At 34.8% G+C, this 26,484-nt stretch overlaps 1 non-coding gene and 1 pseudogene across 1 annotated transcript; one reads left to right on the forward strand and one right to left on the reverse strand.

The window, feature by feature from the left end:
• Nucleotides 1-201: 201 nt before the first annotated feature.
• Nucleotides 202-691, forward strand: LOC131945055 (DNA polymerase epsilon subunit 3-like; annotated as a pseudogene).
• Nucleotides 692-13,181: 12,490 nt separating this feature from the next.
• Nucleotides 13,182-13,254, reverse strand: Trnat-ugu (transfer RNA threonine (anticodon UGU)). The gene has a single exon. It is a non-coding gene; the product is annotated as a tRNA-Thr (tRNA).
• Between the last annotated feature and the right edge of the window lie 13,230 nt (nt 13,255-26,484).

Below are 26,484 nucleotides of genomic sequence, written 5' to 3' on the forward strand. Positions count from 1 at the left end.
CTTTTTGGATTTGCTTCCATAGCCTTTGTCCAACCAAGAACAAACTACAAGGCAGCAGTTGTTTTAATTTTGGAGTTGTCTCTCCAAGAAGAGTGGCTGTCCTCAGCTAACGAGCCTCATCTGCCCGAGGGTTCGAACTCGAGACTTTTCGGTTTAGCAACCATGAGCTTTACCGACTCGACCACGTCGACCCCCAGTAGCATGGCTGAACGACCAGAAGATTTAAATTTGCCCAATGCAGTGGTCACTCGAATAATTAAAGATACAATCCCAGAAGGTGTTAATGTTTCTAAGGAAGCCAGGCTAGCTATATCTAAAGCTGCCAGTGTATTTGTTCTGTATGCTAAATCGTGTTTCAATAACTTTGCTGTAAAAAACAAACGAAAAACAATTAACGCTCAGGATGTATGAAGTGCTATGGAAGACATAGAGTTTGAGCAGTTTATTGAGCCTCTGCAGCTGTGCCAAGAAGATTTCCGTTTTGAGAAATCTGAGAAAAAAAAAAGACAAATCACCCAAGCCAGCTCCAGCTGCCCCAGAGATCATAGAGGACAGTGACAAGGACGTGGTGGAAGTCAGTGATGAAGATGACACAGCACATGGCCAGTCTAAAAGCGCAGACTTTGAAATCACATTAAACAATGACACCAGTGAGAGCAGCCCAGATATTGTGGAGGATGTGGATGATTGATGTGGGTGTGGTAGGAATGAGTGGTGTGGGTTTTTTTATGTTACAGCAAGTTGAGGTAATGTTACTGTGTGGAGGGGGGAGGGGGGGGGGGGCTTGTTGACAGTTTGAACAAGAAATATGTGCGAAAACTAAGACATTTTGAATTGCATGAATGTATGCTAGGAATTTACATTATTCATACCATTTTGTTTGTATTGTATCCGTGTAATTAAATGTAATACTACGGAGATAGTATGTTCAATGTTATTCAATATTTCGACTTTTAGTTTAACCTAAATTCGTGTTGAATATAATTAGAAAACAGTCCATATTTCTTGACCTTTCCGATAAAAATGATAATATAATAGTATTTATATATATCTATATATATAATTCTCTTCTGGGAGCCATTAGAAAACAAGCTGCAAACGCGCCTTGCAATCCCCTCTCTTCCTCTTTATCGCCACCACACCCCCCCCCCCCCCTCACATGGTCTGGTGAGCTGTAGTTCACGCTAAATGTTTACATTTTACAATCATAGAGTCGGGTTTGGTGACGGCTATTAGGTGCAGATAATTTAGTTTGAAACGATTTTAAACTTAGAGGAGGTAACTAAGGAGAGGCTGCTCTCACGGGGGGGGGGGGGGGGAAGGGGGTTTAGTGTTTTAAAGCAAATATTTTCAGTGACAGCGTTGGTACTATCGAATTCACAAATTATGAATTACTGAAAAGTAGAAAAAACAACAACTAAATAGCGGCGTATCATACACCGCGGGTCGGCTCGTAGTATATATTTTTTTTTTATTTTACAGGTAGTTTCTATAATAACATTAATGTTTTTTTTTTCTACGTCCTGTTTTCGTGATAAAAGAAATCACACAATATTTTACGTTGAATTTTTTTCCCGAGATCGGTCTCATACAATCAGTCGTGTTTGTAACACTCAGTAACAAGTAGTTATATTGTTATAACTTAGTTATTCTGATTTTCTTTATCCCCCCCCCCCCCTTTCCACATAATAACCACTAATGACATCGAGCAGAAAACAGGGGCTACTATAGCGAACTAAACTCTACTAACCTGGTATTAGGAAGTTACTAGACTGAGACCACGTGACCACACCCCTATTATACCCGTACAATAAACAAGAACAAACAGGAGAGGTCAACGTGACAACAGACATCACATAACACGAGGGTTGAACATGAACAATACAGACAGGTAACATATAACACGAGGGTTGAACATGAACAATACAGACAGGTAACATATAACACGAGGGTTGAACATGAACAATACGGACAGGTAACATATAGCACGAGGGTTGAAAATGAACAATACAGACAGGTAACATATAGCACGAGGGTTGAACATGAACAATACGGACAGGTAACATATAGCACGAGGGTTGAACATGAACAATACAGACAGGTAACATATAGCACGAGGGTTGAACATGAACTATACGTACAGGTAACATATAGCACGAGGGTTGAACATGAACAATACAGACAGGTAACACATAGCACGAGGGTTGAACATGAACGATACGGACAGGTAACATTGTAAAATGACCATTTATCAATCAATACTATTCACTATAAGTATACTTTGATCCACAAACTCAAGAAAACAGTGGCATCTAATCGCCCCAGATTATCCTAAAATATTAAAACTATATAATATATACTGACTGCTAGCATAAATATTGGGGTGCAGTGATTAGTTCATATTTAACGTTATTTATTTCAAATCAAAAAATCTTAATTTATTTACCTAATCCTTATGAATTACCAAAATATTGGAATATAATATTAGTGGCTCTATAAAAACTGGGAAATTTTGTAAATTGTAACTTATGACTCTTCGTCTCAAAGGGTTGCCGACCGCTGGAATAAGATCAGTGCAGATTTGTCCCCTTTGTGAGGGATCCAGAAATAATAGAATTTTAAGCATCAAAGTCGTCAGTTAAAATATACTTTAACACTACTTAAATAATGATATTTAAAATAAAGCTAATATATCTCTATTTTGAGTGAAAATATGGTTAAAGTTGTGTTTTATGTTTTTCTATAACTAGTACAAAATTGTTTGCATACTTTACAATTTGCATTCATTTATAAGTAAAACAGTAAGTAGAGATGGTGTATTTTGTAATGGTTTGTTCGATTCGAATTAAATTGAGCTATTTTGTTAAATTATTTCCCTTGCATTGTAAAATTGTGTCCCTTCTGTATGAGATATAGATTTAATAAAGGGATTTTCGTGTAGTTATGCATCGTTTTTTCTTACTTAAAGAGCATTTAACTTTAAAAAAAAATAAGTAAATGGTTATTCTGAGTAAAAACGATACATAAGATAAAGGTTGAAAAATTCGATCTTACTGTAGGACATTGTGTTTTATATACAAAATGTTTAATTGGTTTTTACTTTTTTAATTCTTGTTTTATTTTGAAAGTTTACTGAATTAACTCGCTTGAGGTTTATAAAATTGTGTATACAAAAGATGTAAAACATTATGTTAGTCAGAACAAAAGTGCTAACACACTACACAATACTCTTTGTTGTAAATTTATTTTAAAAGTCATTTCGCTAGTTTTTAAAAGCACATACCGTACTTGAAAAAGGGTCGTTTATTATCGTAGTAATTCTCCTGCGAAAACACGACAGTAGCGTATTGTCGTTTAGGGAAAGGTTTAAGTGTACACCAGGGGTCGGCAACCCTTTGAGACGGAAGAGCCAAAATATGCATTTTACAAAATTTACCAGTTTGTTAAGAGCCACTAAATTTTTTTTTCAATATATAGGAATAGTTATATATATATATATATATATATATATATATATATATATATATATATATATATATATATATATTCCGTGATTTCGCTCTTTGATTTAAACAACATTAGTTTTATTGTAATACATTAAAATCAACAACAACAGAAAACAACATTATTTACTCTCAAGTGTAATATTAATCCGAAATCAGAATCGCTTATTTTATTGAAGTTTTAATTTATAAATAATTTTTACTAATGTTATTAGAGCCAGAAGTTGACAAAGCCAACAGTAAAATATTGCATCAAATCTATACATGGGACAATGATTTGATAAAGAAATACATTTAGAAGCCTCCTGGCAAAGTTCAACCCAAACTACAACAACCCGCTACAACCCGTTCTAAGAGGTCACATCATTGTGGCCCATGGGTTGAGATCTATACTGCCTTAGGCCACCCGTGTTGTGGCCCAATGTGTTTGGGCCATCATGTCGAGTCAGACATGTCAAGTGGCCAGTGAACAAAACTAATATCTTTAAAATGTTGAAAGTCAATAATAGCGATGTGCTAATCTTTAGTCAGTGATTAACACAGATGGTTCTCACATTGTTTTCTCTAATATCAGCTCGATTGTTCTAGAACTCATCCTCCCCAACAATTCGTGAGTTTTCAAATGTAGTTGAACGTATTTTGGAACTTCAGTTAAAATCTACGTGCGTATATGTTGTTTTTTTTTTTTTGCTTTGATGCGATCCACCCACCCCCTCTTCAAAGCGTGTAACGCTACAATGTCTGGTTATATTTAATTTGACAATAAGATATTTGTTTTTGAACTTTAGTTAATTAAAAAAATTGCAAGAAAATTTGTGAAAACTTAAATTAATCGTTTTAAAAAATGATATATTAAAAACAATCATAGCTAATTAAAACACAGTACAAATTTCATTGGACAAGTAGTAATATAATATGATGTTATTTTTTTATGTTTCAAAACGTTAACTTACATAATTTTATATAAATCACAATTTCGTGCAGTAATATCGATTTTTTGAACCTTTATCTTATATATCGTTTTCACTCAAAATAAACATTTAAAAAATAACTAAACGAACATCCCTTATTTAATACGAGAAAAATGGCCCGTTGAGGAAGGATACAACGGGCGCTAGGTTGATAGTGCTGTCTATTTTCTCGGTACTTTAATTTATACAAAATATAGTCATAGGCATATCCCTAAACCAAGCACCTAATCTCATTCATGACAAAAGCCCCATTTAGAGTTTCTTTCAGGCAACTCTACTTGGGATAAATTAGCAAAAATTACCTGGGAAAGTTTATTGACGGCTGAAGGTAATATATTCGGTGATGTCAGGTCGGTAAAGCTCATTGATGTTAAACCTAAAAGTTACGAGATGAGGCTCCATAGCTTGAGACAGCCACTCAACTGATGGAGAAAACTCCAAAACTCAAACAACTGATGGTAGCACGTCAACAGAATGTAATGGCCATGGTATCAGTATAGAACAGTGTTTTATTCAGGCAACACTCCGGGTAATGATGACGTCTATGTTTACAAAATTAATACCTATATAGTAATCGAACAATGAAGGAAATAGGAAAAGGGTTATGATACCGATGTGAATATTTTACTATTTTTATGATTTAATCATTGTTTTATTATTTCTATTGTTAACTATGTAAAAATGAAAAACACATTTTAAAACTAAAAAGATCATTATTTAGAGCTGTTAGTGCACTTTTAAATATTTTTTTCCTCAGACTTTATTCTTCTTTAAAATAAATTCATCATATATTTCCGGAAAGAAGAAATTACTATAAAATAATTTTTATTATAACAAAAAACAGAAAAAATATGATAGGAAGAAGAAAATCGATGTGACAACAGTGATTCAGATGTTTCAATTATTGCGTTCTTGTACGTATATGTTGATAGCTGTATGTGGCGTTGTCTTTGAAATAAAAACAGCGCTTTATGTATCATCATACAACTTTCTAACGCTAACACAGTGGACACAGAGGACACTCGAACAAAAACATATTAGTGGAAATAATATTTTCTGTAGGCCAACCAGAGCAAGCCTTCGCCGTTTTGAAGGTTAACAAAGTGGACAACTGGACATAGGACTGTTGGTCTGTCGTCCACACCACTTGGTGGTTGACATAGAGGGTGATACACACACCCTCCTCACCCAGCTCAATGGTTGACATAGAGGGTGATACACACACCCTCCTCACTTAACTCAATGGTTGACATAGAGGGTGATACACACACCCTCCTCACCCAGCTCAATGGTTGACATAGAGGGTGATACACACACCCTCCTCATCCAGCTCAATGGTTGACATAGAGGGTGATACACACACCCTCCTCACCCAGCTCAATGGTTGACTTAGAGGGTGATACACACACCCTCCTCACTTAACTCAATGGTTGACATAGAGGGTGATACACACACCCTCCTCACCCAGCTCAATGGTTGACATATAGGGTGATATACACACCCTCCTCACTTAACTCAATGGTTGACATAGAGGGTGATACACACACCCTCCTCACCCAGCTCAATGGTTGACATAGAGGGTGATACACACACACACTCCACACCCTCCTCAATGGTTGACATAGAGGGTGATACACACACCCTCCTCACCCAGCTCAATGGTTGACATAGAGGGTGATACACACACCCTCCTCACCCAGATCAATGGTTGACATAGAGGGTGATACACACACCCTCCTCAATGGTTGACATAGAGGGTGATACACACACCCTCCTCACCCAGCTCAATGGTTGACATAGAGGGTGATACACACACCCTTTCATCCAGCTCAATGGTTGACATAGAGGGTGATACACACACCCTCCTCATCCAGCTCAATGGTTGACATAGAGGGTGATACACACACCCTCCTCACCCAGCTCAATGTTTGACATAGAGGGTGATACACACACCCTCCTCACTTAACTCAATGGTTGACATAGAGGGTGATACACACACCCTCCTCACCCAGCTCAATGGTTGACATAGAGGGTGATATACACACCCTCCTCACCTAGCTCAATGGTTGACATAGAGGGTGTTACACACACCCTCCTCACCCAGCTCAATGGTTGACATAGAGGGTGATACACACACCCTCCTCACCCAGCTCAATGGTTGACATTGAGGGTGATACACACACCCTCCTCAATGGTTGACATAGAGGGTGATACACACACCCTCCTCACCCAGCTCAATGGTTGACATAGAGGGTGATACACACACCCTCCTCATCCAGCTCAATGGTTGGCATAGAGGGTGATACACACACCCTCCTCACCCAGCTCAATGGTTGACTTAGAGGGTGATACACATGCCCTCCTCACCCACCTCAATGGTTGACATAGAGGGTGATACACACACCCTCCTCACTTAACTTAATGGTTGACATGGAGGGTGATACACACACCATCCTCAATGGTTGACATAGAGGGTGATACACACACCCTCCTCACCCAGCTCAATGGTTGACATAGAGGGTGATACACACACCCTCATCAATGGTTGACATAGAGGGTGATACACACACCCTCCTCACCCAGCTCAATGGTTGACATAGAGGGTGATACACACACCCTCCTCACTTAACTCAATGGTTGACATAGAGGGTGATACACACACCCTCCTCACCCAGCTAAATGGTTGACATAGAGGGTGATACACATGCCCTCCTCACCCACCTCAATGGTTGACAGGGAGGGTGATACACACACCCTCCTCACCCAGCTCAATCGAAGGTGGACAGGTTGTTCCCTATGTTATATAAGCAAACACGGTCATGTTGCCTGTAGAAATGTGTTCATATGTGATAGTGACAATACAGTAAGAGATTAAGATAACAACTAAAGCGAGGTCTTAGAGCAGGTAGAGTCAGGTTAATTATTTAAGAACCATCCAAAAAAAAAATATCATTAAACGGAATTTATATTTTTAATTTTCCCTTTCAAAAGGGAGCCAGAAATAACTCTGATACATAATCCACCCATGATTAAGCGAAGAGCAAGTTTATAGTTATAGTGTAACTTTTGAAATAAAGCTAGTGCTTCTTACAATATAATTTAACCTTTATTTTTTAATAGGTATGCACAAGTTTTAAAGTTTAAACATAAATCAATAACAACATTTTAAACGTCTAAATATTATTATTTAAGAAAGATATTTGTATAGATTATTTAATTAATTACTTATTTAGTAGTTATGGTAAAAAACTGACATAAGTTTTCTCCCTTACTGGTTCTTTCTTCATATTTACAATGGGCGGAGTAACACTTTGAGGCCAAACCTACTTGTATTATCCGCTGATAAAAAAAAAAAGATGAACATTTTACAAACAATGAAACATTTTTTAAAAAATATTATCGATCTCAAATTAACAAAGTTTGTTTAGATTGAATGCATAGGCGTCTTGAAATTAAACAATTATTTTTTTTTAAACTGAACAAATGTTGCGTAGAGGGTTTGTAAGTAAGCAATCCGTTTTTCAATAAGAAGGCAGTTAGGTGGACGAATTGTTTTTGTTGATATTTATTAGCTCATATACGTGTTTCAAGCTATGGGACCTGACTGTCTATGTGGGTAATGTAGTAGAGCTCATCTGTCTCTTTGATCTCAGCTGTTGAAGGGATAATTTAACCAGCTCTGTGATGATCCGTCTTTACGTTGACGTTGTCTAGCATAATTCAGGTACCCAACAGACAGAGCTGAGTAGACTCCGACCTACCGAGTCATACACGGAATCCGAACTCGAGATTTTTCTGTTATCAGTTACAATCTAGAATTTATAAACAAAATTATAATTACATTATTGCCCCTGCAAATGAAAACAAGACTTCAACTTATAAAACCAAACTCTTTATGTATGAATGTATTTATTTGCCGATTTATTATTATATTTATGTCTGTATTTATGATAAAACAAAAACTTATTTGGATAAATTGTATTAGACTATTAAATATGTATTACTGTAAACTCTTATAACAAGTAAAAGGCAATTTAAACCCTATTCCCACATCCTTTCCAATTTTACAAAATAATAAACCTACGTATCAAACACCCCCATCCCCACACTGATATAAATCATCTCTTTCAAAGATACCATCATGGAGGGAAAAAAAACATCGTGAACGATAAAAGGGAAATAACTGCTTAAATATTCCACCGTCCCATCATTACATCGGTTATATCCCCTTATCAAACGAGTATCTAAAATTCGAATCACTTCTTGTTTACAAAAAGATACAGAACCTTGAAAAAGATCGACCCCAGCTCCAAACTACTTAAACTAGATTTCTGGTCTGATGGTTACTAACATTGTACTTATAATATCAACAAAACATATTTCAACACATTGTATTAAACTGTCAAATTATGCATTACTGAAATCCTTTTTACAAGTGGAAAATAAACCCCGTTGTAATATCTAGCTTTATAGACTGCAATCTTTACAAATATACATGTATTCACCCTTTTACTCCTTTCATGATCTTGATGTTTATTTCTCTTTTATTATTATAACTTAATTTTTTGCCCTACACATTAGATCAGACATTGTTAAACTAGTTTCTTTTCCTTGTGTGTAAATAGAATACTAGTTGGTAAACACGTGGTTTATCTATCTATGCTGTGGTGGCCATAGGTGCAACTAAAAGACGGCGTGTTTGATTGGGGATTGTGACCAGCTCGGTCATAGAGTACCTTGAGTGCAGCACTCGCAGAGAACAGTGTCAGTAGATCGTGAGATACGGAGCGATACAGTCGGTGTGTCTTCCAGACTTTTTTCTCCGGGGGGGGGGGGGGGGCACTAGAAATTTGGGGGGGGGGGGTCGGTAGACTTTCTTCGGTGGGGGGGGGGGGGGTGGACACTGTTAAAAGTATGTATTTCTATATAAATTATATAAATTTCATTTAGTTGGTGGGAGGGGGCGGTAGAATTTTTCGGGAGGGGGGGGGGGGGAGAAACTCTGGATACAGTGTGTGGACTAGTGACATTGGAGGTTTATTGATTTTCATGTTATTTTTGGAATTGATTATTCATCAAGAAATAAAGTGTTGTAATCTCGAACCTGCAGTCAGAGTGTGATTCTTTAGATGAGGTGGATGTGTCAATGCCGAATGAGGTGTCCACAGCCTAGCGACAGAATTCCTAAGTCGTGGACGAATACCTACACGACAGGTGGTAAGACACCTCTGTCGCATCTAGGTGCTGCGAGAAGGTGTACAACACAACCTATCAAGGTACGTCACACGTCTGTCACATTTGGCGTCGTCGGCAGCATGGAAACGAGAAACACACACAAACAACCAAGAATCATAAATCAATCACAACAACACACAATCGGTTACACATGTAAACACATTGGTATAAGGAAGGCGCCGTGATACAATATATATATATATATATATATATATATATATATATATATATATATATATATATATATATATATATATAATTCTCTTCTTGGAGACGATAGAAAACACCAAGCTGTAAGCGCGCTCCCTACCACCCCCACCCCTAACTGTGGTTCACGCTAAATGTTTACAATCGAAGAGCTGGGTTTAGTGACGGCTATTAGGGGCAGATAAAGTAGTTTGAAACGATTTTAAACTTAGGGGAGGTAACTAAGAAGAGTTTGCTTTCGGGGGTGGGGGTGGGGTGGGGTCGTAGGGGTCGGCTCGTATTCAATATTTTACCTCCCTTTAATATTTTGTTTGTTATTACAGGGGAGACTATCAGATTACAATTTGCTATTTTTACAAAAAAACTTGTAAAAAAAGTAAATTACAAAGTATACCATTTGTCGCTCTCTTCACACAAAACGTTATTTTATCAAGTTTGTTTTAATCGATATTATGTGTAATTTATTTATTTTCAAATAGTTATTAATTTTATCTTAATTTAGTTCCGATGATAAAAACTTTAATATTATTTTTTAATTGGTAATATTTATTTCAATAGCTTCTCAAAATGGTGTGTGTAAATTAAAATTAATTATCAAAATTTTGGATCCCTTAACGGGACAAATTTTAATCAAAAAAAAAGAGAGGTGTGGGAGGACTCAACAGATACAGATATACATACAGATGTTTAAAAAGGAAGATTGATTGATCTGTTGTGTCTCATTGTACTCTACATAACATACCAGCTGCTTATAAAAATTAAAACATTTATTTCAGCTCTACTTTTAATTACACATTTGCAATTTTAGGTTAAAAAATAAGATTGTAATTAGACGTTTTGTATTAGTTCTTTTATAAGCAAACCATCTTAAATGAATTTAAGTAAGCTACAAGTAAGAAAGAAATATTACTATTGTAAATCTGTATCAGTCCTCACAAAACGATGATGAAAACTGTAATACTAAAGCGAACATGGCAAGGCAAACTGACGCTGTAAAATACATGTCTGAGGCAAAAAAGAAATTCAAAAGGGACAACATTCACTATAACTTTCAAATATATTACACTTAACTAAAGGGATAAGGTTACCTTAATTAACTGATGTTGAACTTTGTAGCAATTACCAATAGCTCAAATTTTTCGAGTAACGCCACAACCGCTAGTCTGGTGCAGAGGCGTTGCACCCTTACCGTCGCCCGGGGAAAAAAAAATTATTTGCACCCCCCCCCCCCTCAAACTTTCAACTTGCACCCCCCCCCTCCCCATATATTTTTTTGTATTTGTAATTCTAAACTGCTGCTAGAATCAGATTTTAATTTGTTTTTCCAACCCATTTTGGCGCCCCCTAAGGTCGGCGCCCGGAAACATATACAACCCCCCCCCCTCGCTACAACTCTGGTCTGGTGCTGCTAACGAAAATAAACCATTACGTCATAATCCCTTCGTGTATCTACTTCTACAAAAAGTTTTTATAGTTTACCACTCCTCGTGTTACCAGACTGGAAATAAACAATAAGAAAAGTTACCCTTGTACGAGCATTCAGGCTATTCTTAGAAACAAGAGACACAACACAAACAAAGCTTTGTCTAAAAAAAGAAAATTATCCAGTTTCTTACAGGCATCTCTTCGAAAAAAAGTCTATTCCCCCCCCCCCCCCGACGAAATAAAAGTTATATAGAAAATGTATACTTTTATACTTTTAACAGTGTCCCGTGACTTCCCGTTGGGTCGCCAGGATCAGTGCTGTGTAAAGGGCATAATATAGCACCGATTCTAGCCGGAAAAAGATATGCATGCGCGATGGCGATGTTTTCGATGGTAATGCGCATGCGTGTGTTTTCAAACAAACCGCAGAACCATAACCCTCTCCCTAACCCTAGCCCTAGCCCGAACCCTCGCGCAGCTATGAAGGCCATTGCGCATGCGCAGAACTATTGTGTTTTTTGTCTTCAGCCGAAAAAATATTTTTCCGAGTAGTCACTTCTTATTTATTAATTGTACACACTCCACCATTCAAATCATGTAATACATCATTTGATATTGAGCCTTATACTGTGTTTTAATAATGTACAGCATTTTATGTATGTTCTCTCGTTGATTAACTGGCGATTGAAAAAGAAAAGATAGTTAATGAATAATAATCATTAAAAAAGTTTAAAAAAACCCACGTTTTCTGATTGAACTAAAAAGTAGAAAATAAATACTATACATCACAATAATGCAAGCGATCACTCTACTATAAGCTATCAAAAACGTGGGGCGCCGAAGTAAAAGTTATATTACTATTGATTAGGTAATACTATTGACTTTTATTAGGGAGCTTGTAGAGAGTCAACAGTATTAGAAACTGTAAGAAAATCACGGCGCCCCACGTTTTTGATCGCTTATAGTAGAGTGATCGCTTGCATTATTGTGATGTATAGTATTTATTTTCTACTTTTTTAGTTCAATCAGAAAACGTGGGTTTTTAAAAACTTTTTTAATGATTATTATTTTCTACTTTTTAGTCTTTGTCTGTTTGCATTAAAATCTTGCTATCGATTTTATCTTTTCACTTTTTTTTGGGTAAACGAAGACAACTCGTAAAAAGACAACTCGAAAAAAAATCGTTGTGTGAATACGTTACTGACTAGAACACACAGATTTGAACCCGTGTCGAGTGGGATAGCAATCGTGTGCCCAACCACTCCCCCAAACTGGCCTACATCCTGTAAGTTTAAACTCGGTTCAAAGTAAATTATTTGCCCCTAAGCCTGTGGCAACGTGGGATCGTTCGCTTCACTGCGCGCGAGGTACGCGTCGCTGGTTCTTTTTTCTAATGGCTCACAGAGGAGAATTATATATATAGATTATATAGCGGTCTAAAATGCTCAATAAAATGTTTCCATTGATCAATTAATAAGTAATAATAACAATTGCATATTCTATGGTCATCCAAAAGAAAGCTTCCCTGAAAATTTCAGCGCGCTAGCTAACTGGGAAGTGCCAGAAATTTCGATCGCAAGATTTGATTCGAAAGACAAACACAGAAACACAGACAAAGCAAGTTAAAGAAAACGTGGGAAAGAAAAAACATATAATTATATGCCGATTTAATTAATAGAACCCAATTTACTACCCATACGATATGATGCATGCAACGCATGCTTTTTTAAAAGATATTAACGCGCTATCTACTAGGTATTGTTAAATTGTACTTTAGCGAAAATATGACTTTAATGAGCAACACCCAAATATCAGATTCGTATTAGGAAAAAAAGGAAATTGCCCCCAGTGAGGATTGAACTCACGACCCCTGGTATACAAGACCAGTGCTCTAGCCACTGAGCTATGGAGGCTTTGTTGTCTGAAATAATAAATTCCATTTGTACACTAATACCATATACAAATATTGTTCATTTGATTTTGTTGAAAATGTGCCGAAATAAAATGTAGATTTAAAACCTGAACTTTAATTGAATTCGTTGTTGAATAATTAAGGTAAACTTTAAGGATAATCCTCTATAATGCTTTATTTTGAACTCAGATTTTGTTTTATGTAAATGTAATATGATAAAGTAAAACTAAAACCTTAACACTCCCCACAAGCGTGTAGTATGAGCTATGTGTTAAGTACACAGAAACAGTCTATTGTCATCGATTATCCGCTAATCTCATTCAAACAATTTTATCGCTTTTAAACTTGTAACTAGAATAGTAATTTTTTTCAGAACTACTTTGGTTTACTTTTGGATTGCTTTATTTTTTAAAATAGTTTTTTTCACCAAGTTATTTATAGTTATTTAATATCCTTAAAAAATCTGAATATAGTTACGTTTTAATAACTTCGTTTATGATTAGGTTAGTTATATATATTTAATGAGTTAAATAACAAATGATTTAAGCAAAAATAAGACTAAATTTTACTAGTAGCCTACAAGTTACAACACACATGTATTATTTTATTCTTGAATCTGTAACGAACAGCACATTTACTTTTGTTCTTTATTTCATCAACAAGAAAGGCGTAGAGACAAATGGATAAAAGGTTAAAAGTGCATGCTCAAAACGCTGTAACAATTTTCAGATAAAAGGGAAATAACCAAAGAAAATATTCAGATTTAGTTTAAAATCTGTTATTTCCGCAGTTTATAGAGCTACAGTTTATAGAACTTCAAATGCTTTAAACAGTTTGTGTGGAGTACATATATCTAACATAATGTCCATAATTTATTGATTTTGTTTTTAATTTAATTAAAGAATAGCTAGTAGTATGTTATCACCTTCTTGTAATAAACATGTTGAGTTAGAGGGGGGGGGGGAGGGGCGAAGTTGTAAAGAGGTGGGGCGGAGAGGAAAAGGTATTTCCCTTTCCAAAGCGAAATTTAAAAAAAAAAATGATATAGAAAATATACATACCAGACATTTTGAAAAGAGCAATTATTGTAAAATGCCAAATTTTACTTAAAATAGAAGATTTTTTTTTTACTCATTAAAGTCTATTGTTAAAATTAGTTTCGTGTTCATTACCGCAAAAAAATGTTGTTGTAAAATTCATAAAGAAGAAAGACAAGAGCAAATACCGTTTCTAAAAGAGAATGTCAGAAATATGCTGAAGTCGATATAATACCCAAAACACAAGTGTACTCTATTATTTAAATATGAGCCGACCCGCAGCGTATCATACGCCGCTATTTAGTTGTTTTATTTTCTACTTTTCAGTAATTCATAATTTGTGAATTCGACAGTACCAATGCTGCCACTGAAAATATTTGCTTTAAAACACTACCCCCCCCCCTTTACCCTAACCCCGACCCTACATCCCCCCCCCCCCCCGTGAAAGCAGCCTCCTCTAAGTAAGTAAGTTTAAAATCGAACTAAATTATCTGCCCCTAATAGAAACCCGGCTCTACGGCTCTACGATGTGTAAACATTTAGCTTTGTAAATATGACAACAGCTGACCAGACAATGTGGGGGTGGGGTGGGGGTGGTAGTGATAGTGATAGAGAGAAAGAAAGGGGACTGCAAGGAGGCGCTTGCAGCTTGTTTTCTAAAGGCTCCCAGAAGAGAATTATATATACGAGCCGGCCCACGGCATAACATACGCCTCTATTTAGTTGTTGTTTTTTCTACTTTTCAGTAATTCATAATTTGTGGATTCGACAGTACCAACGCTGACACTGAAAATATTTCTTTAAAACACTATAAGTAGCTCGTTAAGGACCATACCCCCCCCCCCCTTCCCCCCCCCCCCCCCCCCCCCCCGCCCACGTTTAAAATCGTTTCAAACCAAATTATCTGCCCCTAATAGCCGTCACTAAATCCGACTCCACGAAGGTAAACATAGCGTGAACCACAGCTCACTAAGACCATGTAGGGGTGGGGATGGTAAGGAGCGCGTGTACAGCTTGTTTTCTAGCGTCTCCCAGAAGAGAATTATATATATACGAGCCGGCCCGCGGCATAACATACGCCGCTATTTAGTTGTTTCTAATTTTCAATAATTCATAATTTGTGAATTCGACAGTACCAACGCTGACACTGAAAATATTTCTTTAAAACACTATAAGTAGCTCGTTAAGGACCATAACCCCCCCCTTCCTTCCCTCCCCCCCTCCTCCTCCCCCCCCCCCCCCTACGTTTAAAATCGTTGGCTCTGCTTGTAAACATTTAGAGTGAACACAGCTCACTAAAACCATGTAGGGGTGGGGAGGTAGGGAGAGCGTTTGCAGCTTGTTTTCTAACGGCTCGAAGAAGAGAATTATATATATAGAAGATAGATAGAAGATAGATTTTTGATCAAACTTAATAAAACAAATATAATGTTTAGTGGTATGTTTTCCACACCAAACCTAACGATGCTGTTTATTTTATTTTATTTTAATTTGTCCCTTACGTAAGGGATCCAGAAATAAACATGTAATAACAAATATTATATGTGCTTAACAAATTTTAACACTACTTAAATAATTATTCTTAAAATAAAGCTAATGTTTATTAATTATAAGTGAAAATAAGGTACACTTTGCATTTTCTTCTAACAATAACTATGCACAATTTTTTGCCTACAGAATAATTGCATACATCTTATAAGTAAAACAGTAATAAACATGGTGCATTTTGTTATGAGTTGTTTGATTTGTATTAATTTTGTTTGAGCTATTTTGTTAAGCTATTCCCCTTGTATTTAAAAATGGTGTCCCTTTAGTAAGGGGTACAGAATTAATATTAAATAAGGGATTTTCGTGTAGTTATTTTTTTATTACAGTAAATGTTTATTTTGAGTGAAAACGATATATAAGATAAAGGTTGAAACAATCGATATTACTGCACGAACTTGTGATTTATATTAACCCTTTATCTACTGACGGTACTTATAAGTACCACTTTAATTAAGCGCCTGTATTATTTTTAATTTAAGACGAATTTTAAAAATTATTGATGTAATTGATAGTATGATCTCCCTTGAGTCACAGGTAGGTGGAGGGATCAATGTTTTTTGAAAATTTATGGTGTGGCCCCATTTTCAATCTCTACCTGTATCGGTAGTTCACAATTGTTCTGTACATATCTCACATGTGTTCCTGATTTCCCTTTGTTTTACCTTATTCTTCACGTTTTCAACACCGAATATTTTTTATTGGCATTTTCAATAGTCAGGCAAATGCATTTAACTTCTAGTTATACAATTTTTATCAAATTGTCTTTGTAATAGATCGATGTTTACAAGTGGACTTATAAGTACCGTCAGGGCACACGGACATGTTTTTAGGATTTCTTGGAAATTGCTGATTTTCGATATGGAGTGACATAAATATTATTTTGATAAGTAATTATCGAAATGTACTTAAAAACATATATTTATGCATTGATAAGAAGGTTAGCATAGGGTTTTCCGCAGAAATATTGTAACTAATTGCAGATTTCTAGTAGTAAAAGAATAACAAGAATATAGATGGCAGTTGCAGGCTTGTTTACTAGGTTTAGTATACGTTATTTGTATACCAAAATCTAGTTCTAGAAGTAAGATTTGTAAGTTATATTTGTTGCAAAAAACTGTCTTGCCTACAATAGCTAGCGTGTACGTAATGTACACATGTAGACTAGTAATAGTCCATACATCTGCATGTAGTTTAGATCGTTTTGTAATTTTGAATCAGTAAACACAAAACAGTAGGCCACTACGGCTATTCCAAACACATTGAGCTCACTTCTATTTATGAACTTTACACTGTAGTGTAGACTTGTCATAACATTCTAGTAGGCTACAATTATACTAGTATTACTAGTAGTAGTGTAGGCCTACTGAATGAATAGGCTTTTGTTTTCAAAATATTTGTTTATGCGGCTCATTGTAATGGCTATTGGAAGCCTCTAGCAAAAGCAGGTTCAGTCCGGCAACTGTTACCACACCAGAAATACGACAGACAAGAATGTCTAAGGAATGAGGAATGAGGGAGCATGACATGTCGGCATTTTTTGCTGTGTTTGAGGTCTAAGATGTGTTCCGATAGAAAATCCAGTAAAAATCGTACTCAAAATATACTATTGTGCTGGGTTTATGTGTGAAAATTACAAAAAAATGATTGTTATAATGATTGCCATGTTATTATTAAATAAGATGTATCGTTTTTTCCTATTTTGTAAATTTTTTAATTTTTGGAAAAAATGTCCTACATTCCTGACGGTACTTATAAGTACCAATACATGTTTGGGCCCTTAAAAATTTATGAAACAAAATTTCCTTCGACATATGCTTTAAATGTGCCAAAAGCAATATGATAACACATTGTTTAAGAAAAAATATCATTCGGAACCTAATTCCGTAAATAAAGGGTTAAACAATGTAAATTAAAATTTTGAAACATAAAAAAAGAACATCGTATTATATTACTACTTTCCCAATGAAATGTGTACTGCGTTTTAATTAGCTTTGAACTTTTTTGAAAATATAAATTATTTTTAAACGATTAATTTACTTTTCCCAAATTTTCTTGCAATTTTTTAATTAAATAAAGTTCACAAACAAATATCTTATTTTCAAATTAAATATAACCAGACATTGTAGCGTTACACGCTTGGAGGAGGGGGTGGGTGGGTCGCAGAAAGCAAAAAAAAAAAAAAAAAAAAAAAAACATACACACGTAAATTTTAATTGAAGTTCCAAAATGCATTCAACTAAAACTGAAAACTCACGAATTGTTGGGGATGATGACTTCTAGAAGGATTGAGCTGATATTAGAGAAAACATTGCTAGAACCTTCTGTGTTAATCACTGACTAAAGATAAGTACATCGCTATTATTGACGTTCACCATTTTAAAGATAATAGTTTTGTTTACTGGCCACTTGACATGTCTGACTCGACATGATGACCCAAACACATCGGGCCATATCATGAGTGGCCCAAGGCAGTATAGATCTCAACCTATGGGCCACGATGATGTGACCCCCGAAAACGGGTTTGTAGCGGGTTGTTGCATGCCTATAGGATGAACGGTGTCACTGCAATTCACTTTTATTATTTTTATATATAGAGGAAATCGCACCCTCCCGTGGCGCCGCCCTTGCGAAATTAAAAATATTTTTTTTACAAAACCCTTCCTTAGAGTGTTATTATGAACTCCCCAAAGTCTCTTGGCTATCAGATGAACGATGTCAAACCAAAATCGACTATTTATTTTTATATACCGTATATAGAGAAAAACATCTGGAGTGCTGACGATCTTTAGGTCAACATATTCGTGCAAGCAAGAGTTCTCTTACATGAATATAATAAAAAAGCTAACTAACAAATACACATCTAGAGGTGTGCTTGAAACTTAAAACAAGAAGTTATGAACCAGATTTAAACAAACTTTCAAACGGCATGCAAGGTCAATGCTTTCATTGATGTAACTAATAGAAATATTCAATGATTATAGTTATATTTTACGATTACTAATGTTATTATTCTATTAGAGCTAGCTAAAATACAATAATATGTTTTGTGCGAAACATGTGTATTTAAAAATATTATATGAATAAATATAATTATTCCATATTTAAAGCTATTTAAATTTATAAAATCCTAATCCTAAATATTGGAAAAAAAATGTTAGTGGCTCTTTAAAAACTGGTAAATTTTGTCTCAAAAGGTTGCCGAACTCTGAGCTACCCTAACGACTAATACGGTGGCTGGGCATAGTGCTGACAAAACTATGTATGCCAACTACATTGAAAAACATAAGATGCATGAAAGAAACTCTGCAGGCAGAGACTTATTTAAGATTAGAGAAATTAATTAGGTGGTAATGCTTGTGTCTTTATTATCAAGTATCGATGATGTTATTAGTATTGTGTGTGCTTTTCAGTCCTTAGAATATTTCCTATATGTTCCATTTCATGTCACATTTTGTTTTCCGTTTGACGCTGAAAGTTTTTAAATGTGCTCGTGTTTCTCTATACAGATTGGTTGCCTATTGCCTAATGTTGTACAACCTAATCTATACATATGACTTGCCTATTGCCTAATGTTGTACAACCTAATCTATACATATGACTTGCCTATTGTCTAATGTTGTATTACCTAATCTATACATATGAATTGCCTATTGCCTAATGTTTTACTACCTAATCATTACAGATGACTTGATTATTGCCTAATTTTGTTGTACCTAATCTATACAGATGACTTGATTATTGCCTAATGTTGTACTACCTAATCTATACAGATGATTTGTCTATTGTCTAAAGTTGTACCTAATCTATACAGATGACTTGATTAATGCCTAATGTTGTACTACCTAATCTATACATATGACTTGTCTATTACCTAATGTTGTACAAACTTATCAATACAGATTACTTGCCTATTGCCTAATGTTGTACTACCTAATCTATACAGATGACTTGCCTATTGCCAAACGTACAACCTAATATATACAAATGACGTGCCTATTGCCTAATGTTGTACTACCTAATCTATACAGATGACTTGCCTATCGCCTAAAGTTGTACTACCTAATCTATACAGATGACTATGTTTTAAACGTGGAACCATTTGATTACGTTACCTGCCCGTACATAATAAAATTTGAACAACGGGGTTATTTATTAGTTTTAATACCAGTGTAATGTAAAGATTGTTACCGGCTGTAAGGACGCCATTGCTGTCCACTAATTGTTACACATTCCTCATCCTTTCTCACATCTTGTTCAGTGGTTCTAACTACGTTTTCATCTAGACCAGCAGTAGCATGTACCGTTTTAACTGAATAAATGCGCTCAATAAAACCCTCAACAAGAGGGGAGACAATCCAACCTATGTATCATCATACAACTTTCTAACGCTAACACAGTGGACATAGACGACACTTGAACAAAAACATATTAGTGGAAATAATATTTTCTGTAGGCCAACCAGAACAGGCCTTCGCCGTTTTGAGGGTTACCAAAGGGGACAACTGGACGTAGGATTTGTGGTCTGTCGTCCACACCAAAATACATTAACTATAGTTTAATTTCCCTTTTTCAAGGGAGCCAGAAATAGCTGTTTAATACAATTAATTTCTACTACTTGTTTAGTGAAGTGCACAAATTATCATAAGTATTTAGAAAAAAAATGATCTAGTGTTTGTAATTTATAATGTAACATTAAGTTATATTACATATTTAAAACGTTTAGAAACTAATAAAAGTTTCATTTAAATTTAAAAAATGTAATGATTTTCTACACTAGTTGTAAATGTTTATTGACCGTTGTATTAATTAGATATGCATATATTTTTTACAAGCCATTGCTAAAAGTTGTCTCCCTCGTTAGGTTTTTTAAATTAAAATATTTAACATAGGGGAAGTAATGCATTTTGTCCAAGCCAAGTTAACTTGTGCTTGCCGCTGCTTTTTTAAAAAAAAAGGGGAAAAAAAGAAAGATAAACATTTTATAAATGGATTAAACATTGTCTTAAATAATCATTATTTCAACTGAGCAAATGATGTTTTGACAGAATGCTTAGACACTTTGTAAGTAAACAATCAGTTTTTCAAACCTATATCAGTTAGGTGGACGAAATATGTGTGTGTAAGTATTAGCTCATATATACATGTTTCTATCAAGTTTTGGGAGATTTTCGGTAACTGGAAGTGGTGTAAGTTACCGGTTAAATGTCCACTGATGTCATGTGATGGGGTCCACCTTGTGAGGCTAAAGATCTGTACTGTATCGTAATACAAAAACTCTAGACGATAGTCATAATATCTATAGAGTCGATGGGCCCGTTGTTTAAACCACTGTACATACGTCTGGCCTTTCGCTCAATAAGTTTTAAAAACCGGTAAACAATAACGGCCTCGTTTTAAACAGCTGCATTCATTGGATATTTATAAAATATCACAATTTTGATGTACTTACAGGTAAAAAGACGTGCGGTTATCTAAAGTGTATGATACCTTTTAAACTGCTTAAGGGTCAATATTACAGTAAAGAAGGTTTCAGTTCTGTCGTGAAAGGGTATGGCTGAAGGGACAGAATGAGTTAAAGTCCGTGTTCTTTGAATTGACCCCTAGTCAACCGCCCTTCACTATGTAGTTTATCATATTGCAGGTTAACATGTGCATTCTGCCCGTGTCTTCGCGTGGTACTCGAGTACTTAGTTGATTTAAATATATTCCAGGTATAGAAGAAGCATAAAGAACATCCCGCGATTGGAATACAGTATTATTTAATACGGTGTAGATACATATTTTATCTACCGTCGATGCCGGCTTCTATGAGTTAGAAAAACTAAGACAACTATAATTTTTTATCAAGTTATTCATTGAAATAATTATAAGATAGTTATAAACTGTCACAATTATAGCGTCGTTGTAAACGGTCAAAATTATAAAGTCGTTATAAACTTCCATTCATGTGTTTTAAAACGACACCTACGAATAACGTTAGGTTTGGGAGTGTGGGTGTATTGCCCGCTTAAGGCTATGGAAATGTATTTGGTTTTCTGTTCAGTTAGTCGAAATTTATTCGACTTCAAATATATCGTCCCCTTTTTTTAACTATACGAGTCTCAGTGTACCCCACTGACAGTGGTGTGTGTAGGATTTTTTTTTAATAAGAGTTAACCGGGTATATCTAAATATATTGTGGTCGAGAAACACATAAACTCTACTTTATCTTCACGATGTACTTTCTTGTCTAAAAGGAGAACGTAATTACGAGAATGTTCTTTTTTCTTTATATTATTGGTGGTGACCTAAGAGTAGTGGATTGTCTCCTCTGGTATTAGCCTTGACAATGAGGTAACTTTTTCGTATATATATATATATATATATATATATATATATATATTCTTACATCGCAGAGGAAATTACTTACTTAAAACTGCAATTTAAACTTCTGAAAAATAATGTAGGCCTATATGTAGATAACTTAAACGATATGTTAGTTTTATTCAAAAATAAAAATAAATTTGTTTTTTAAATTTAATTAGGAAAAAGACTACATTGTTTTAAATATATAGAAATAATTTAAAACATGGTTTTATACTGAATATAGACACATGAGTTTTATTTATTTTTTATAAATTGTTTTATTTAAGAGTCAGTTACATCCGTGTCATATCTGAGAAAGTTTAGAGCGTGTAATTTTGGCTCCCATGCTAATGGGACAACAATTCAAATTAAATTGTAAATTCAGGAAGACGCGGCCATGTACGGTAGATCTGTGACGAAGTTTAATACTACGGAGATAGAAGGTTCAATGTTATTCAGGATTTTAACTTTTAGTTCTAACCTAAATTGTTGTTGAATATGATTAGAAAACAGTCTATATATATATATATATATATATATATATATATATATATATATATATATATATATATATATATATATATAGTTGAACTTTCCGCAAAAAAATGAAAATAGAATAGAAGTAGTGTATCCACATTTTATATATTAGATTATTTAAACTAAGCTGTGACTATTACATAACTTGTGTACAGTGTTTCTCATTAATAATTATCCAGGATACTCATATTTTTTTTTATTTTGTGAATGTATCAAACCTTTTTTTTCCATTTTTTTCTACTTTTTTTATTGACATCCCGTTTACGTAATTAAATAATTCACAAAATATTTTACGTTGAATATTTTTCCCGAGATCAGTCTCATACAATCAGTCGTGTTTGTAACACAGAGTAACAAGTAGTTATTTTGTTATAGTTTAATTATTCTGATTTCTTCATTAGTGGTTATTATGTGGAAAGGAGGGGGGAGGGAGATGAAGAAAATCAGAATATCTAAAATATAACAATATAACTACTTGTTACTGTGTGTTACAAACACGACTGATTGTATGAGACCGATCTCGGGAAAAAAAATTCAACGTAAAATATTGTGTAAATTATTTTAATCACGTAAACAGGATGTAGGAAAACACACTAATTTTAGTATAGAAACTACCTGTAAAAAATATTTTCCTTGTCTATAAAAAAAAGTTTTATAAAAGTAAAAAAAAAAAGTTTAATACATTAAAAAAAAAAATAAAAGTCTTAGTATCCCTGCATAAATTAATGGGAAACGCTGAACACAAGCTATGAACTGTAATAGTCACAGCTTGGTTCAAATAATCTAATATATAAAATGTAGATAAAATGTAGCCCGCGGCTAGTAATGTACGAAAAAGTTACCTCATTGTCAAGGCTTTAATTGAAGTAAATTGTGATATATTTGTGTCAAAAATATAGATAAATCAATAATAAACCTAAATCAATGGCTAAATATATCAATATAGGCAAGAAATTAACTTTAAACAGCAGAGTTTGCGAGCAAGATTTGCTATATAAACAGCAGCTATTTGTAAAATATAGTGGCTTCCCTTGAATCTAGCGCTATAAGTTTACAAAAAAAAAAAACTTGAACAAGATGGCTGCTATAGTAAATGAACATGGTTGCATCTGTTGGAAACATCGCTAGTCTTCATTTATTACTGAAAAGTTTTAATTCGATTGTTTAAAAACATACATAAATGAAATAAACCGGGAGTGATCTCCCCTAAACTTTCTCGAATATTCTTATATAAGATAACAGGGAATGGGAACTCGGGCTATAGACATGATTTTTAATCCATTTTAAATACTTAAAGTTTTAAAAATAGAATAAAATCTCGTAGACAAATTAATTGCACACCAAGTGAACGCGAAATAAAAAAGCGCATAATAGTGCGCAATATTATTATTACTTTTAAAATTTACATTAGTTTTTTGAGAAATCGGAAGTAGCGTAAAGTACTACTTCCAGTCAACGGAAATGACTCAAAATTTAATATAAGGTAGAGAATTAGATCTTTTACTTACGTATGAAATTTCATTTATCTATCTGAAATAGTACTCAAGTTATAGGCTTTTGAAAAATTCAAAGTAGGAAAAGTACAACTTCCGGTTATCGGAAATCGCTCAAAAGTTGATACGGATCTACGATTTTGATTAAATACTTATATATGAAATTTCATCAACCTAGCTGTAACGGTACTCAAGTTATCGTGTTTACACACGGACACACACACACACACACACACAGACACACAGACATACGGACAAGATTGCAAAATTATGTTTTTCCGTATCAGTGAGATGCAAAACGTCGAGATTTGCAAAAATCTCGATTTTTTTTTTTTGCACGATTACAAGACTTTCTCTATACTTCGTATATACGAGAAAGTAAAAAGGAAACATGTTTGTGTTTTTCAAAACATAAATCCTCCCCAAAATGTGAAATTATTATTAAATTTAAGGAGTCACCAATTTTTCGCAATACTAGTCGTGGGCGACTTTACGTACCTAAAACTATAGATTACATTTAATTTGAATAGTTGTCCCATTACAATGGGAGCCAAAATTACATGTTTTAAACGTACTTAATTATGACACGGTCGTAACACTCTAAAAATAAAACAATTTATAAAAAAGATAAAACTCATGTGTCTAAATTCGGTATAAAACCATGTTTAAAAATATTTCTATACATTTGAAAACATATATGTAGTTGATTTCCTTAGAAGGTTTTAAAAACACATTGATTTTTATTTTTAAATAAAACTACCATATAGTTTAAGTTATCAACACATACATTATTTTTCAAAAGTTTAAGTAGCAGTTTTAAGTAAGTAATCTCCCCTGCATTGTAAGAATGTTTTAGCGCAATTTCCATTCTGGAGAATTGCGTTTATTAATTCGTCATTTCTGGGAAGGGATGGATGGATGGATGGATGGATGGATGGATGGATGGATGGATGGATGGATGGATGGATGGATGGATGGATGGATGGATGGATGGATGGATGGATGGATGGATGGATGGGTGGATGGGTGGATGGGTGGGTGGATGGGTGGGTGGATGGGTGGGTGGATGGGTGGGTGGGTGGGTGGGTGGGCGGGTGGGTGGGTGGGTGGGTGGATGGATGGGTGGATGGGTGGATGGATGGATGGATGGATGGATGGATGGATGGATGGATGGATGGATGGATGGATGGATGGATGGATGGATGGATGGATGGATGGATGGATGGATGGATGGATGGATGGATGGATGGATGGATGGATGGATGGATGGATGGATGGATGGATGGATGGATGGATGGATGGATGGATGGATGGATGGATGGATGGATGGATGGATGGATGGACGGATGGACGGATGGACACCTACAACTTTCCCTGAACGACAAAACGCTACTGTCGTGTTTTCGCAGAAAAATTACTACGATAATAAACGACCTGTTTTTAAGTACGACATGTGCCTTAAAAACTAGCGAAATAAATTTTATAATAAATTTACTACTGCTGCCAAACAAAAAGTATTACATGTAGTGTGGCAGAACTTCTTTTTTACTAACATAATGCTTTACTTCTTTTGTATACACAATTTTATAAAGACGCAAGTGAATTAACTCAATAATAAATTAAATGTATATGCCTGTTTATAAATCATATACATTATTTCTATTTAGTATTGTTCTATATTTCTGGATCCCTCGCGAAGGAACACAATAGAATATATTTTATTGTTTGGTTTTTATTGTCGTGTGTAGGTTTATCAAAAAGTTGCTTAATGTAACTTTTAGTTGTAAGCTATTCTGTTTGCCATCTTTTTAGCCTTAATTTTTTCCAAAGCCATAATGTTGGGATCGTCCTCTCATAGCCTCTATCTAGTCAGACTTGTGGAGCCCTTATCAGATGGCTGGTGTAGAGTTATGGTATATGATACTATGTGGTGATTGGTGTAGATTGTTGTTATCTGATAGGTGATTTGTTTTGAAATAATAATTACTGCAGCGAAAACTATTTTTGCTATTTGATTGTTATTTAGCTACAAAACAAATTTTTGGGTGTACTTAACTGTGACGAGTATCTACAAGATCCATAATCAGCTTCATAAGAAGCACTTGGTTTTTGTAGCTTTTACATTTTTCTATTGTTTTGTTATTTTAACGTTTTATATTTTTGTGGCTTTTTTAAAAGTTTTCTTTCGTAGAGTTTTGTATTTGTAGCGTTTTGTTTTTGTAGCGTCTTGCATTTGTAGCTTTTCGTGATTTGCACACACTACCCCCAGTA

Source organism: Physella acuta, unplaced genomic scaffold, assembly GCF_028476545.2.
Source record: "Physella acuta isolate Inbredline_101_S28 unplaced genomic scaffold, ASM2847654v3 ptg000521l, whole genome shotgun sequence".
Lineage (NCBI taxonomy): Eukaryota > Metazoa > Mollusca > Gastropoda > Physidae > Physella > Physella acuta.